At 44.1% G+C, this 16,925-nt stretch overlaps 1 protein-coding gene across 1 annotated transcript in view; it reads left to right on the top strand.

Moving 5' to 3' along the window:
* The first annotated feature begins 282 nt into the window (after nt 1-282).
* SYN3 (synapsin III) overlaps nt 283-16,925 on the top strand; it is a 183,756-nt gene continuing 167,113 nt past the window's right edge. Inside the window, exon 1 of the mRNA XM_064702503.1 lies at nt 283-405. The gene's annotated coding sequence lies outside the window, so the exon portion shown is untranslated. The remainder of the gene's footprint in view (nt 406-16,925) is intronic.

The following is a 16,925-nucleotide window of genomic DNA, read 5'->3' on the forward strand; positions in this document are numbered from 1 at the left end:
ATGGCTTAGGGGGAGGAGGACAAGAGGGATGGTATGGGGAATACAAGTGGGTAATCTAAGGTCTCCTTTTCAGGAGTGACAGAGAGATTCTGGTTTTTTTTACCCACCTCTCTGATAAAAGCCTGACAGTGGGGGTGAAGTCTGTGACACCAGAGCCTGCACACCCTTGTTGTTTTACTAAATTATTCATTCCTGTTCCTGTGATAATATAGTTATAAGGAGGAGCCTAATTGAATTTACTGTCTGGCATTGGCCAATAGGGTGATAAGGATCCAGCAGAATGGGATGACGGTGAATCCTGCTGGTGTGCTGTGAATGTGAAGCAGGACGGACTGGCAGTTTGTGTGCAGGAGGGAAAAGCAATCGGTCCAGGGCCCCTGGATTAGCAGAATAAGGAAAGGAAAGGTAAGGGAGCGCGTGGGAAAGGGATTTGCCTGAATCATATACTGACCCTGTGCTGAAAGGCTGATTTTGTTCATAGGAAAGCACTCTGCAGGCAATGTTTTCCTGCAGGGTTTGGAGGGAGCAGGAATGCATGTGGTGGCACTTGCTCAGTGCATGTAGCCTGTGCCTTTGTCTTTATACGTGCTGCAGGGCTCTATAAGGCTGCATGCTCACCGAGCGTGTCTGTGCAGAGATTCCTGTGGTTTGTGTGGATCCAGCAGCAGTGCATGGAGCCTGTGCAGTATAAATGTAATGAGGGGAGTCCAAAGGGAGGAATTACCTCATGGGCAGAGTGGGGAAAACAGTAGTGCTTTCTGGTTGGATTGAAAATGAAAATGCCGAGGCTCTTAGTGAGCTGCTGGCAAACAAAACAGAGCAAGTGTATGTGCATCTGTCTGTGTATGTACTGGATCTGCAGTGAGATGTTAAAATGAGAAAGAGGAGATCAGACTGGAGCATTAGGTGTCGCAGGTAGAGATAAATTGCAGGCAATCTGTGTAATCAGATTCTCTAACATGGAGAATGCAAGTGAGTACGGAAGTGGATTAATCCTCTCTGCTGAGCTGGCTACACCTGGAAAGCAAGGGGGAGATGGGCTGAGAATCGGGACAGGGAACGTGCCTGGTTAGGGAAACTGATGCTCAAACCATCCTGCCTGCTGTGCCTGCAGCTAAAGTGGTAGCTTATTGAGTTACTTCCACATATTTGTTATTTCCCTTTTAATGATGCAAATGTGAACATCTCTGAGGATCGGGGTAGAGCCCATAAATTGACATCATCTGGAAGAACAGGACTACATCAAGCAAATTAGCCTCTGCCCTTCCTTTTGTTTCACTGCCTTTGCTCTGATAACTAGTGACTGCTGAACAGACGGGGCAGGTGGGGGAAGATGGATTACAAACGTGGCAAGTGGCATTAAGCCATGCAGACAGCGAGTGTCCTTCGCAGTGATGTTATAATCACACTTCTTCTGCTTACATCTTTGCAAGAGTGTGAGACAAGGCTGTCCTGAATTTGGGGTAAGCTTATTCCGGTCGCCACCTGGAGCAGGGGTCACAGCTCATTGTAAGGTACTAACATTTTTAGCTGCTTCTCATAGGGGTTCACCATCTCATTCTTTTCAAGCGGGAATCCAGAGGAAAGTGTTGCTGAGACTAAGACGTTGCTCACCTGTGGATATCTCATCTCTGTTGGAAACTCATTCTTATGATGAGTGGGGAGGGAGATATGCTTTTACTGCTTGCACAGAAAGCAGCAGCCAGAGGCTGCCTCCAAAATAGAAGGCAGAAAACCCCATAGGGAGAAGCTACAAAATGGCTTATCTTGGATTAGCCAAACCCTTTTGCCCAAATAGGTTCTCCTTCCTTCCTGACACCAAATTTCTTACATCAGGGGTCAGCTTTCCTCTACCCAAGCTTCTTTCTTTTCTGTAGTTTTCTCACATGGCCTGAAGGTTTAGAAAATGACTGATATCCCCATCAGAGAGCACCTCCCTACTCATGTCTGCACTCTGCCCATGGCATCTCCTGGAGTCGCTGGGTTGTGCTCCTCTGAGTGGTGGGCTGAGTGTGACCCCCTGTCTCACAGCGTGTGCATGCACCCCAAGCAGGGCCAAGGACACTCACTTGGTAAAAGTATGGAAAGGTTCCGCCTTGCAGAGGGTATTTGTATTGGGAGATGAAAAAAAGGAATCATTGCAGATTCCTGCAATGTTAGGATAGAGGCAGGCTCTCCTCATCTCACCTGAATAGCTGACTAAAAAAATGGATCTAACACATGGCATATGGTCATAGTTGTGTTTGACTCCAGCTTTCAAAGCACTCACAGTAACAGAGTCATTGAAGACATGAAAAAAACAACCCTGGCCATTTGAGAATAAACTCCCCAGTATAACAAAATGCTTTCAATTTGCCCCAAAACAGAGGAATAGTCGAATAACTTGCTTACTCACACACTACAAAAGGCTGCACAGCTCCCAGGTGCAGAGCAGGAGGTTTACCCTACCAAAAGGTGGGCAGATACTCATTGCTCCTGGAGAGTCCCTCTCTCTGCACATCAGAGGAAGTCCTCTGCTCTTGCTGGTTTTGGGAAGCGCACCTTCCCTGGGAGATTTGGCAGGAGGAGCATCCCCTGAGGCTGCAGCAGCAGCAGCAGCAGCCCGGTGGTGCTGGCAGAGTCGCTGCCGGCTGGGTGCCTGCATTGTTTGCTGCTGCCCTCCGAGTCCACGGGGAGCTCGGGACGGGCAAAACGCCAGCAAATCCCCAGGGAAGCTGACGTCATGGCCAATTCACCGGTGCCAGACACTGTGCTGGAAACCTGAGGTCTCTTTGCTGCCATTAATTGCTCAGATGATTAATTCATGCAATGATATCACTTTCTGGGGTGGAGGTTAGGAGGTTGTGTGCCCCAGTAAAGAGAGGCAGGATGGGATGCAAACTCGTGCTCCTGGCTGGTGTTAGCACTAATCAGAACAAACCAGCCACTGCGTGCTCCACATCATCCCTCCTCCCCCAGAAAGGGTACAGCTTTCTTCTTAGGCTTTTTAGGGGGAATGAGGGGGTGGTGCCATGGGATGTGCGAGCAAGTGTTCTTATGGGATTTGCAATATTGCAAATTCTACACCAGAGGACTGAACCATAATGCCCCTTAACTTTCGCAGCTACTCTGCAACAGGGATTTTGCTTTGTTTTCATGTTCACTACTTTATTAATGCCATTTACATTGCACTTTCTAACAAGAAAAAACAATATTATTCTCATTACAAAGACAAAAGATAAAAAGAAGTGAGTTTGTTTCTTATTGCACAGTGGCTGGTGTGTTGCATTATGGTGCTCTCATCTCAGAGGGTCCTGCTCAATCTATAGGGGTGTAGGATCAATTTTTAGTTGGTATGGAAATTCTCCAGAATGTCAAATTTTGCAGTAAATACTCTAGGATATTTAATTCTTTTGCAATGTTTTTAGGTTAAAAATCCCTTTCCTGTCTCTTTACTAGCTAAGCAAATAAGTCTAGAATTCCTAGATGGGCACTACAAAGAGCTGTCCTGGCCTAGACACAATTAATAGCTGATAAAGTTGCAGCAACTTGATCTGTCAATCTTGTTGGTAGGTGAAACATCTAACTTGAAATGTCAGACAAACCACCCAGGACATTTTCAGAGCTGTTGTAAGAGAATTTTGTGTCGCTCTGCCACATGGACCCCTCCCTCTCACTCACTCCAGTGCTGTTCTTCTCACTTCAGGCCTCTATAGTTTTGGCTGATTTGCATCCTCAGAGGCGTACAAAGCCCTGGATCATAAGTTTTCAAACAGGTTTGGTAAGACCAAATGGAAATCTTTCCATTTCTAGATTGGCCTTTTATTTATGGCCAATTTATCCCCAACATTTTATGGGATAAAATGTTTTCCTTTCTGTTTAAGCAGTGGGGAAGCCATGCTCTCTCTCCATTTGGATAATTCTTCGCTTTTCCCATCCTTTGTGATTTGTTGTGGTATCCTCCTACCTCATCTAGAGATTTGAAAATGTCAAGGAGCTTTTTTAAATGCCGACAAGTAACAGAGATTTGATTAGCAACTGTAGCAGATCACTTACCAGTCCAGTACTGTAGACTCATATATATTTATAATACAGTTATCAAGGAAAATGAAGTGATTAAGCAGAACTAACGATGTCTGTATTAATGGCTATCAGGTTCCAGACGTTCATCTCTTGTTTGTTTAATGAGGAATAGTTCTACTATGTCTGGGCAGATCAAATGCTAAAGCAAGGGTGCAGTTTGGCTCTGCTGCCCTTAGCAGATTGCACTGGCCACAGGAAAGGTGGTCCAGGGCACATGCCTGTAATTTTAAAAAGTGAGAAAAACTAGTAAAAGTGAGAAAAACTAATGACACAGCCTTGGAAAAGTAGGAGGAAGAGTCTGTGGTGGGGCCTTTGGGGGGAATAATGTTTTGTCCTGGTGGCAGCCCTCCACTGCAAAGGGCTGAATTGCCATCAGAGTGACAGGAAGAGGAAGAAAATGTTGTCTGCTTCCCAGGATGGCCTGTGGGGGACTGCCATGGGGGAGAGGGGAAAAAGTGAATTGGATGGCATAGGAAAGACTCTTTTTCTAGGTTTCCTGAAACTGGGAGTATCCCCTTCCTATCACTTTGAGAGAGTAACTACAGTAATTTTTAAAAGTACATTAAATTTTGGTCTGAACTGTCAGACTGGGATATGAAAAGACAGAGAACTGCTGTGTTGTATCATACTGCAGCCTGAAGAAGACAAGCAGCATTATATTCCTGTGTATCTGAAAAATAAATCAGAGTCCGTGTTAAAAGGAGGAAGGTAGGACAAAGGTAGGACTGAGGAGCCATGTGAAAAGCTGGACAAAGTAACAGAGAGGGGTGTGTGTTTTTTTGTAAGAAGGAAATTTTGGTTTCTGCCAAGCTTTATGGGTTTTGGCTGATTTTCCCACTCTCATCATGATCCAGATCAAGCACTCCTTCAGCTGGGGAAAAAAATAAAAGCATTTGCTTCCTTGTTTCTTCTCATACACAGGAGCAAACATACACCTACCAACGCCTTTTGAAAGATGGCAAACACTGTCTTCAGCCAGGTCTTCATGGTTTGAAATGGTTTTTGGCTGAGCTCCCTTGAGTTTAAAAAGTGTGCTACCTTGAGCCCTATGTTTTAATTTACAATTTAATGTTACATTTAGTTGACAAGAAGGAAATAGTATGCTGATTCTAGCCCTTTAAAACCACAAAACCATTTAAGAAAAGATACTAATTGACCAGTTGTTCATAAAAGCCACAGCTAAAGCCACTCAGATTACTTGGAGTCAAATAAAGAGTTTACTGATTCCCATCCAAGTGAGTGGAGAAAGTCCCACTTCTCTGCAACTCAGAACTTCCAAGCCTGCTGGAAAAAACCAGCCAGAAATGCTTACATCATATCTTTTATGTAGCCAATGCAAAATATTTTTAATCTAGAAGGACTGGTAGGCTTTCACCAGCACTAAATTAAGTTTATAAGTTTATAAACACAAGGATATTTACATAGAGCTATTAGAAAAGCAAAACCAATAGCAGCAGAACAGTCAGCTCCAAGATGATTCAGACCCTTAAAATCTGTCATTTAAAATATAGTAACACTCCTTTTTTAGATGAAGTGCATTATTTTTAATATAGGGTATTCTGGCCCTATGTGCTTTTTGTAAAACATAATGAGCATATCTGTCATGCCATCATCTTTCTCCCCCACTTCTAACTGTACTTTGCTGGGTGTAGAGTAGGGCTGAAGAGCCCTGTAGTGCATTGCAGCCCAGGAACATATCAAAGACATTCTTGGCTGCAGAAATACTTAGCAGAGCAAGCTGATAAACTCCAGAGGATGATGCTAGAAAATACAAATCCTTCTTGGAGAAGGAAAATCAGGAGTTTTCTCGCTGAACTTACCAGCACAGCGCAGTTTTTATAGCCGCTGCTGTAGAGCAGTGAACAATAAAATGGAAATTTGGGTTAAAGAATGACCCCATGGTGCCAGAGGTGGTGGCACCATGTGTTTCTGTCCCTGAGTCACCACACACACTTCTGATGCACTGTGCCCCTCACTGGCAGCTGCCAGGGGCTGTGGACACAGCGCATGGGCAGGGAACACACTTGGTGCATGGCTTTTTTCTGAAGTGACCTTGGCAAAACCAAATTATGTGACAAGCTAGAAAGCATTTATTCTTTTTTTAGCCGCAAAGGTTTTTGATTCACGGCTTAAAAATGAGTCTCAGTGCCTGTATTTCCCTGCATGCTCACTAAAGCACTGCACTTTGGCAGGAGAGGTTGGATGAAGCACTGTGCTCCCTCCAGCAGCTCAAGGCTGCTGTATTTAGCTTGATGCTTCTATCTAAAATGGGCCTGTGTGTATTTAGTTAATCTTTTGGGCAGACTTTCTTACTTCAGCTTCTTGTGAAGTTTCTTTTAGCAGGAGAGAGAGGAGTAGGCGAGGTAGGGGGTTGCTGCTTTATAATAAAACTGAAAGAGGCTGACAGGAATCCACATGAAGGTTACCTTGGTTCACTCTGGGCAACCTTAATAATTCAGCAGAGCCTTTCTAGTCCAGGCTTCCCACGCTGTTCCCCACAGGGCCAGTTTCACATATGAGAGTTTCTTGAGGCCATTCAAGGCACCAGCTACTGAGAAGCACAAGGCATAGGGGAGGATGGTGCCTGTCAAGAGCTGGAGCTGCCAATTCCTATTAATGTGCAGGCAGGCTTTTCCAGGGAAGATTCTTTGATGTCTCTGACTCTTGATCACAGTTCACAGGCCTCTGGCTTTACATCATGCTTCTTTCTTGAAGGAAAGTGCCACCTCTTTCTTCTGCTGTGCCCCACGGTCAGACTGTCACCTCCCGAGGCCTGACCCTCAGAGCAGGACAGTGCCTTTGGTCATCCAGGGCAAACCCAGACCTTGCAAAGTCACAGCTGACATCTCCTGCAAAAATCATGCCAGCTGTGCAAGACCATCTGCCTTCTACCATCATCAGGATGAGAGAGGGGTCACTTCTAACTTCCAAATTCTTTTCATTTCAGAGAGAACCCCTTAGAAGTTGATGAGAATTTTGCTTGAGCTAGAAGGGAAAGAATTTACTTTCTGCTTTCTGAGATAGTTTCCAGTTAAATAAGTAGCATTGCTACAGTTTTTCTCTATGCTCTGTTCTGCTAATAGAAGCAATAGCTGATTACCTCACACAATGCTGTAAGATCAGTATATTTTCTACGAACAGAGTAGGTGGTGAAGAATGAATAGACTCTTCAGTTGTCTGAATTCCTAAGTGTATGTTTTCATGCTTAGTGATAGGGCAACAAAGGCAATGGGCAGGTGAGAAAAACTCTGATTTTTAAGGAGATTTAAGGATTTTTAAGGAGATTTTTAAGGATTTTTAAGGAGAGCGTGGCATCTGCCTGTTTTGTAGTATGGTCAGGGGTAGCAGCTGATGGGGAAGGTGAAATAAGAATAGAATCATAGAATATCTTGGTTGAAAGAGACCTTAAAGATCACCTTGTTCCAGCCCTCTACCACCACGGACAGGGACACCTTACACTAGGTCAGGTTGCTCAGGGGCCTATTCAATAATCATCTGCAATAAATAACAAACCAGCTGCCATCTCCTGCATCACTTGGCAATATTTTTTATTCAATTTTCAGGGCAACACAAACCAAAAAATCAGCTCAGTTGAAACTGCTGCGAGGCACTGCCTAGCCCTGTGCTGTCAGCAGCTGCTGCTCAAGATCTAGCTGCCCAGGAGAGAGCTTCTGGTTTACAGCATGAACATCTGAGCTCTCCTGGGATGCTTAAGCAAGTGTCTTTGCATTGGGGTACCATGTGGTCGTGCAGTCCTTGCTGAAGCTGGGAGAAAACCCTGTTTTCTTCACTCAGGCTTTCAGGGAGCTGTGCTTTGCTCTTGCTGCAGGGACTATGGCTTAACTACAGGACTGGTTTGCACCAGCTGGTGCGTATTTACAAACTAGCCTTGGAGTTGTTTTTTCAATCAGAAACTATAAACCCATGATGGGAGGAGATAGGAGAAAGTACACAAGCTGCACTAGTGGGAGGACAAGCTCAATGATCCTAGACTTCAAATTCATTTGATTTCTACAAGTGCTCTGCAGTGCTTTAGTGGTAATTGAAGAGATCCAAAGCAATTATCCTCTTTCAGAAATGAGATACTAATGATGGAGAGCTGAAGCGAGACAAGAGCAAGTGATTAAGCTGATGATAGTGAAGGACTTCTATATATTTGTTGTCATGCTGTGTACATTACTTCTGCTCACAATATGGCCCCTTCTTGTCCTGGTTTTACATTTGTGTTCCAATATGCAGTGATTTAACCAGGATCACTCATGCAACTCTTAGGAAAACACATGTGGATGTGCAGGGCCTGCCACCAGCATGTGAAGGTGATTCAATACTTTGATGAAGTTCAGTGATGATAACAGATTTTATAACCCCATCACTGGGACATGTTTGGTTACTGTTTTTGCACTGAGTAGGTAATAAAGGGGATAGAACTCCTTGTGTCTAACCTGGCTTATTTATAAAAGATCATCCATACACTAATTTCTTACACATTATCGTCTTCTGCGCATCAACAACAGTTTGTGCAGCAATCAGCTCTGAAACTAGACTCCAGTGACATTAGCAGTGTCACAGACATACTTTATGAAAAATCCTTTTGCCAGGGTCTTTTCTCCTGAGAAGCTGAGAAGCTTCAGCTTCTCCATGTTTTGCTGCTTTGGAATGTGATTTGGAGAATTGTTTACCCAGCATGTGAAATTGTTTTTACTTGATGACCAATGACAGCCACCTGTGTCGAGGCTGTGAGCAGTCAAAAGATTTTATTATTATTCCATTCTATTCCTTGCTAGCCTTCTGACGAAATCTTTTCTTCTATTCCTTTAGTACACTAAAGGAATTTAGTGTATAATTTTCTTTTAATATAATATATATAATAAAATAATAAATCAGCCTTCTGAAACATGGAGTCAAGATCCTCATCTCTTCCCTTGTCCTGGGACCCCTGCAAACACCACTACAATTATCAGTACTCATTTAAGCTGAGAACTCTGTATATCCTTCCATGTTAGCAAGTAATATGTTTTTCAGCTGGTTTTAATTTTAAAGAGTTTCTGTACTTACGTTGTGTATTACTGAACACCTCTGCAATCTGTATATATGTCACCGCAGAGATCAGTCTCTCTAAAATGTGACACAATTTAACCTTTCAATGATTTATTTGTATAGTTAGTGACTTCCTTAAAGTCCCTTAGAAAAAATAGAGAAAGGACAGGTCTTTTGATCCAGAAAAACTCAAAGACTGGTTTTCTTTTGTGTGTGCAGTCTTGAAATAAAGCATAATGTTTGGTATGTTTTAGTGAACTGACTGCTGCACTGCAACCTGCAGGAATATCAGTTCTGCCCTTCAGGTCAAACCTTTGGCAAATGCAGGATATACGAGTGTAAGCACAGATTTTGGCTTGCCATCTGAACAGGAGGAGGCCAGGGTGAGTGCCTCTGCAAAGCTGCAGGGAATAAACACTTCCTCAGCCTGTTTGTTTAACATCTGGTCATCCATGCCAGCCATAGAAATCTTGGAGCTATGAAGTTACACTCTGGAGTTTGTGGTTTGGTTTGGTTTGGTTTGGTTTGGTTGGGTTTGGTTTGGTTTTTTAACCAGTTCTGTGCCTCCATAGTGATGACAAAGTGAGGCATTTGTTAACAGGTGGCCAGAAAATTTCAACCTTTCTGGCCTTAATGATCCTGAGAGCACAGACTCTGTCTGGGCAAGAGCTGGAAACAAACCTAGCAGAGCAAGGCAACCCTCCAGCTGTTTCTCAGGACTCTGTGGAGTTTGGTTTGGATTCTTCAGCTGATACTGCAGTCTACTCTTGGGCATGTCTTTTTATTTTGTAAATGCATATCCAGACTAAAAGAGGCTTTTGTCTGTAAGCTTCAGTCATGTGGGACAGCACTACTTAGCTCTGGGAAATGCAGATTGCCCCAGAGAGGAATAGGAATACTTTGCAATGATGCTTCTATCATTACCCATATCATTGTACAATTGTACACAAGCACAGTAATTCACATCATGCTTGTGTGTGCACCCAGAAAGAGCTGACATCAGTGTCTGTGGCTTGAGTTCCTCTCACAGTGCCTGCTGGGGCTGTCCAGCTGCAGATGCTCCTCTTTCCCTCACCCCTTTCCTTCTCTCCTTTCCTTGAGACAGAACTTCTCAAAGCACAGAAGGAGAACCCAAAATAGCTGTGCAGATTCATCCTTTGTGTTCCTGGTTACAAAATGCTTCTAAGTGCTGCTTTTTTCCAAGCTTTCCAAGAAACCTTTCTCATTTTTTCCCCCACTCATGGTGGCTATATACTCTCCAGGTCTTGAAAGGTTTGGTGGTTTGTTTCTTAAAAAAGGCTGGCCACTCTTGTAACTCTTAAAGCTTTGTAATTCAGCTCTTGATCAGCAGGGGAAGCAGAGCTCCTGAAGCTGCCTGTGCTTGGCTCAGAGGTGCAGCATGAAGGTGTAGGAGCTGAGCCTTGCAAGATCTCTGCACTCTGCAAAATAAACCTTGTCATCTTAAATGGGAAACCAAGGCACTGCATGACCTTTCCCCAAGCTGATAGCAGGAGACTTTGTCATGGTTTGACGATCACATTGTGCTTTATTTCCATCTCTGGGCACAGCCCACTAGCCTGATTTTTCAGAACTTTGTATGGGTCCAGATTCTGATCCAGTTTCCCCAATCATGTATTATATGTTCAGATGCTTTCTGTCCAAACACAGTACCTGGTGTTTGGAGCCAGTTGTGGAGGGCTCCTACAGCATTCAACATGAGTACAAAGACTGGATAGGCAAGCAGGCAGGAACTGGGAGAGAAGGCAGCCGGATAAAAGAGAGTTAGTGAAATAAGGTAGCAATCAAGTTTATCCCTAGCTTTTTAAAAGTTATTTTCTGATCTTAGCAGTGCATCTCTGGTGATGCAACTCTTCATCAACACAGTGTCCCTACAGAGACAACATAAATTCATAAATAGCCTTCAGAACCTGTGCAGATCCCTTATTGTAAGGGACCTAACACCTACCACCTGACTGTCTGCAGAGGTTTCTGCTGGTACCACAGATATGTTTGGCTTGCATCTCTCCAACCTGCAGCCGTGCTAGAGCAGGATCTTATGCACATTTTTCGAGGTTGCAACAGGGCAGCAGGCACTGGCAATGTCACAAAGACTGGGGTGCTCAGTTCAGCTCTGGGATAGGGGAACGTGCCCCTGTTGGGGTGAGACGTGTGTGGGTACACGGTGGGAGCAAAAGGGACATGTTCCACAAACCCACACTTGATCACATGTGTCTCCATGTGATCAAAGATGTAAAAAAGTGAGGGAAAATATCTCCCACAAATCCTCAGCATGGCTTGGATTGGCTGCCACAGAGCTTGAGACAACCCATGCAGTGCTCCAGTTGAAGGTCTACCCATCCTCATTGTCAGGAATAGTCCAGCCAATCTCCCACCACTTCTACATCACATGTAAGAATTGACATCAAGCTGTCTTACAGTTGTGTCACAAATCTTGCCCAGAATGCAATAAAACATTGTCTTTCCCTTCTCTCATCAAAATAAATCCGTAAGGGTGCTCCAGTTCTTGGCTTAGTCTTTGTATTGCTGCCTGAGATGGGCACATAAGGTTAGAAAGCAAAAAAGCTAAACAAAGGCAAGCTACAGGTTTTATTTCTCCAGATATCTGCTGTTCACACCATCAGGTGAAGTAAATCTCATGTATATAAGGGGTTCCTTGCCATATGGGGAAAATCTGGGAAACTGGAATATGCTGGTGCCTGGAGTGATGCAGGGGGAAGAAATGAGGCAGATGCAAATGGCAGCAGAGCTTAGATGGAATATGTTAGTACTATAGATAGTTTGGAGGACTTAAAATGTTTGAAGGAAGACTTTTTAACCCCTAGAAGCATAGAACATTTGGAAAAGAAATTGAGTTTTTGTAGCAGCTTAAAATGAATTAGAAGCATAGATGCAAGAATTATGAAGTTTTGTTTGAAGCTTTTTTATTTGGAAATATGCAATAGATTTTTGTCTTATATCAAAACTTATACAATTTGGGCTCCAAACAGAAAATCCTTCTTATCATTACCAGTTAACTAATAATTATGTATTTGATGTATACTATAATCTCTTAATTAATTGTTTCCTCCTGTTTCACAGCCTATAGCACTTTTTCCCCTACAACATATCTAGTTCACTTTGTGGTAGTGAAATATTTTGTTTACAAGCATTTTGAATAACCAGTCTATTGTGGCAGAACTGAAATAGAGTAGAAAGAAAATGGCACGGGAATGAGGAAGTGATCACAATCAAGACATGAGCCCCATTAGCACTGGGCAAGATGCTGCAGTTTCCTCTGAGACCCTGTGAGTTGTCAGTCCCTGAGGCACCTCTTATCTGCATGAGCCCTAATGCATATTGGCAGGCCCTACATATTAAATACACCCAGCTCCTTGATTTTATTCAGATCAGCACTCTTCAAAGCAGCACGCCTCTCAGCTGAAGGAAATCCCTGCTCTATTAATGGTGTGTCTGGTGCCACTTTCACTCTTATCACCATGAAATCAGGGCTTGCACGGTTGCTGCAGAAAACTTGAAGCATGTCTCACAGCACACAACATGAACTGCATCAGATCCAAGATTGGGAAGGAAAAAGACAGGACCTTCCAAGCCCTGCTTACTTCCTTCTTACGATTTCATCCCCTTAATATGCAGAGCATTTATCTTCACAAGTTCTCTGGTTGTACTGCTGTCTCCTGCTTTCCTTTACCCTCACCATGAGGAGCCACTTTGGCATGTGTGCAACTATCAGCCTTAATGGAAGCATTAGTGTCACTATTGCTGGGGTAGGAATGACCACAGCACTCCTGGGAAATAAGAAATGGAGCCAGGATGCAAACTCAACTGACTTTGAGATGGAGATGACTCTGTGGCATTCAAGGATTAGACACACTGCCTGCTCCAGTTGTGCTGGGTCTGGCTTTGCTGATAAGCAATTATTGATGTTGAGCAGACAGGCCACAAAAGGCCTCCATAAGCTCATTGACAAGAGGATATTACCACTGAGACAACACCACAGCCATTAGGTGCCAACAGGATTTCCAAAGTGAGACTAAAATTATGAAATAATATATTGCTTCCAAGAAGTAACAAGTCGCTATTTGATCTTGGGGGATATTAAAGCCAGAGAGTATTATCATAATATTCAGATTTGTTTTTGCTAGAAAATTTTTCACTATTGTTCATGGCTTTAGTCATCTTCCTTTGCAATCTGCTTGAAAGTCTGATGATCTTACAGAGGCATTTTTTCACTTCGGATTGTTTTTCCCCATCTTCTTTTCCTCACTTGCCATTATGAAATAATAGGCAAAAGAGGAAGCAGACTTACTCATTTGCTGTGCAAATGAGGGTGTAGCTCTTGGGAAGTGGTCCCATTTGCACTTGGTTTGATATGCACACCCCCACTATCTTCAGGAGATAAGGCAGCCCCCCCTACCATGAAACTGCTGTGTAGAAAGCTCTGGCAGCTTTGCAAAAGGAAAATGCAGATAAGATTTGTGAAACCCACACTTCCAGTTAAATAGCCACCCAAGCAGGCAGAGAGGATTTTTTTTAAGATCTACAGGAATGCAGCAATAAGACAATGGAATCATTGCACCTTTATATGTTTCAGTGGCTTAGTGAAGCATGTTGAACATTGTGAAGTGATTCGCTTCTGACAGAGAGACGTCCTGCCATCTCTGACAGTCTCTCTGTTTGAGCAGAGAAATTGAGTGCACAAGAGACTGGCTTCTTGTGAAAATCCACAGAAGGATGGGTGGAACTAGATGATTCTTAGGATCCCTTCCAGCCCAGGCCATTCTCTGATTCTGGTGAGCTGCTGTCTAACACGTAGCAGGAGACTCAGGCTCCAGATAGGATTATTGTCTTGAGAGCTCTTTCTGCTCCCCTGCCCTGGCATCCCCTCCAGCTGCAGGCTTCTGACTCCCTGCAACTGCCTCCAAAGACACCATATGGCTCTGCTGGTGTCAGTGGGGTTTGTGCTGAAGTTTTACATGCTCTGGAAAATTTAAACCAGTGTCTACATTAGGGAAAGCTCTCTGCAAACTGAAAACCAGCATGGAAACTCTGCTATCTTCTGTTCTTTGGGCTGGCATACAGTCTTTCCAATTCCTATGCTTTTTGTATGTGCTTCAGGTTTACAAAATGTGGAGTATTTTTGGGGGTGTATCACTTTCTTTTTCTTACCCATGTTGTCGCCATTTCCTGATTTATGGAATTTCAGCTGTTGCTGAAAAATACCAAGAAATGTTTAAACATGTGAACCTCTTGAACCCAGGGCTGTGGCAAATAAAATAAAAAACTAACAAAAATTATAATTCATTTCAGAACAATTTGTTTTATTATGCTTTAAGTTCTTCCCAAGAAATGCCAAGTTATGCCAAGCTTGGGATGCTGAAACACTGAAACCATTCAGGGTGAAACACTGAAAGCTTGACGATGATAAATAACTTCTTGCTTTCTTCTTTTTGAAATATACTATAAATGTGGAAAATACAGTTTTAAAAAATATACTGTGTGTGGAAAGGCATCCAGCTGGATTTTGAGTTTCCTAACGTGGCTGTTTCCTAACGTGGCTGGGAGTCGACCTCCACAGAGGTCGACTCCCACATGATGTCAGTATGCCTGAAGGCAGAAAGGGATCCATGGGAATGTATTAAGACTTGAATGTATGCTGAAGGCAGGCTGCAAAATGGATGTGAGGGGGTGAAAGGCAATGGTTGTTGCCAGGTGAGGAACTTCCCCTCACCTTCCCTCCCACCGTGGGGCAGAAGGAAGAGTGCAATCTCTAACAGTGAGGTGGGGGATAATCCCTCTGCAGTGTTTTTCCATCCTGCTGCCCCCAGCATTGCTCTGTCAAGAGCAGTAATCAGATGCAGGTTGGTGTGGTTGTGTCAGTTCATTACCTGACAGCATGAGATAGCAAGCTCAGGGGAAATCTAAGCGTGGGTAGCAGCTATCAGCCAGCTGAGCTGGGTTCCCTCCAGACACTGCTGCACATCAGAAAATAACCCAACAAGAGGTTTAAGTGAACATTCTGTTCTTGTTTTCTAACACATGTCAACAGGTTTTCTGAGATAACTTGCATCTCCATGGAGTATATCCTTGAGAGAAAGCAGGTAGGTGCTTGGCTGCTGTCAGTGCGCTGAGTGAGTAGCTTGCATATCCTCCCTTGCTCTTCCAGAAATATCAGCTAGGAAGTTTAACTGTGTGTTAGTAAGGGGCTGACAGTGCCAACCCCTTGGCTGTTTTTTTCAAGGTCAGCTCCACTTGACCTTCTTCTTGCCTCATTTGGTTGCTCACATTGTTCCCTTTTGGTTTCCTGAAGGTGCTCACATTGTTGGGATTTCTGCGTGCTCCTGCATTGTCTGCTGGTTAAGCCTATTCCTGCTTGCTTCCTCCCTTTCTGCTACTGCCTTCTCCTCCTCCTGCTCCTCTGCCTGTCTCTCTTGCCTGCTTTTTTTCCTCAGGACTCTCTCATTCTCCTGTGCCTCAGTTGTTATTTCCCCACCCTGAAGTATAGAGTAGATCCCAGCCTGCAGCTCCATGGCCCAGATACTGTTTTCCCAGCTAGCTTTCAGGAGCAGCTGTTTCACTCAGCAGCAGATGACTCCTGCTTGGTGAGAAGCAGCTGCTTGTCTTGCAACTTGAGGAACTCCACAGGAGCTGTTGCTTGGTCTGGAAGCAGCCCATGGGCTGTATTTGCAGCTGTGCAGGGAGCTCCCTTCCTGCAGGCAAGTTAGTGCCTGGCACAGCATTAAGTAGGTGATGTGTCTCCCTGTGAGCCATACGGAGACTGGTGTACACAGGGAACGTATGACTTGATGGTGTAGAGCCAGCAGCTCTCCTGCCTGTGGCTCTGGAGTGACAAAAAACACTCAGCAGATCTGTCTTGCTTCTGATGGAGGTGTAGGCTCCTGCATTTGTGACAATGAAAATTGCAGCCCTGCTCACTTGCCAGGGTAAGATCTGTGCGTGCACTGGGTGGATGTTGTGCTGCATAAGAGCTACAGAGCCAGATTTGGCCTGACAGGCTGAGCCCTCAGCAAGTCCACAGAGAGTTTCAAGCTGTAGGAAAATGAGGCCCTAACCTACTCAGCCTGTGCCTGTATGAAAACACCTACTTCTGAAAGTTAAATAACAGTAAGTGTGAGTGATGCAAAAGCAGACTATGAGCAATGAAAGCAGTGTAAACTGCTGGCAGAAAAGCTCCTGGCAGTTTGCACTGCTCCCATTGCAGAGAAGATCTCTGTGGTGGCGCTAATGGCAATTGACAAATCGATACAGTGAAGCCTAAAAAAAAAAAAAAAAAACAACAAAACAAAACAAAGAAACAACAAACTTTTTCAATTACATTAGCCTATCATTAGAAAAATGTATGTAATGAGAGGAGGAGCATTACTCTGAGGTGCCCAAAGCTGAAGAACCCCAGAGTGGAGCCAGGCGTTGCTCTCTGCTGCAGTGTCATCCATTGATTTTAACCTCTGTGTGCTTTGCCAGAGGGAGATTTCCCTGTGACATCAGAGCTTAGGTTTCCTCTCCTTCCTCCCCAAGCCAACGGCATGCAGCCCAGTCTTAGCAGAGAGTGGAGGCTGTGCCAACCAGCACAGGGAAAGGCCAGACTAAGTGCAATGTCCCAAACTCTCTAGACAAGAGAATTTTGCCAGCTCCCAGCATTTCCTGGGCAAAAGCTCCCACTATGAAACCCCTGGTGGAAAAAAATGACAGGTCACTGCAAACATTCCTGTTTAAAAGGGGCCAGGATCAGAGTGGTCATGGCCTTGCACTAAGTATGATAAATTGTTTAGTGCAAGCACTGAGTACAA

The sequence above is a fragment of the Zonotrichia leucophrys genome, chromosome 1A (assembly GCF_028769735.1).
Source record: "Zonotrichia leucophrys gambelii isolate GWCS_2022_RI chromosome 1A, RI_Zleu_2.0, whole genome shotgun sequence".
In the NCBI taxonomy this organism is placed as follows: Eukaryota; Metazoa; Chordata; class Aves; order Passeriformes; family Passerellidae; genus Zonotrichia; species Zonotrichia leucophrys.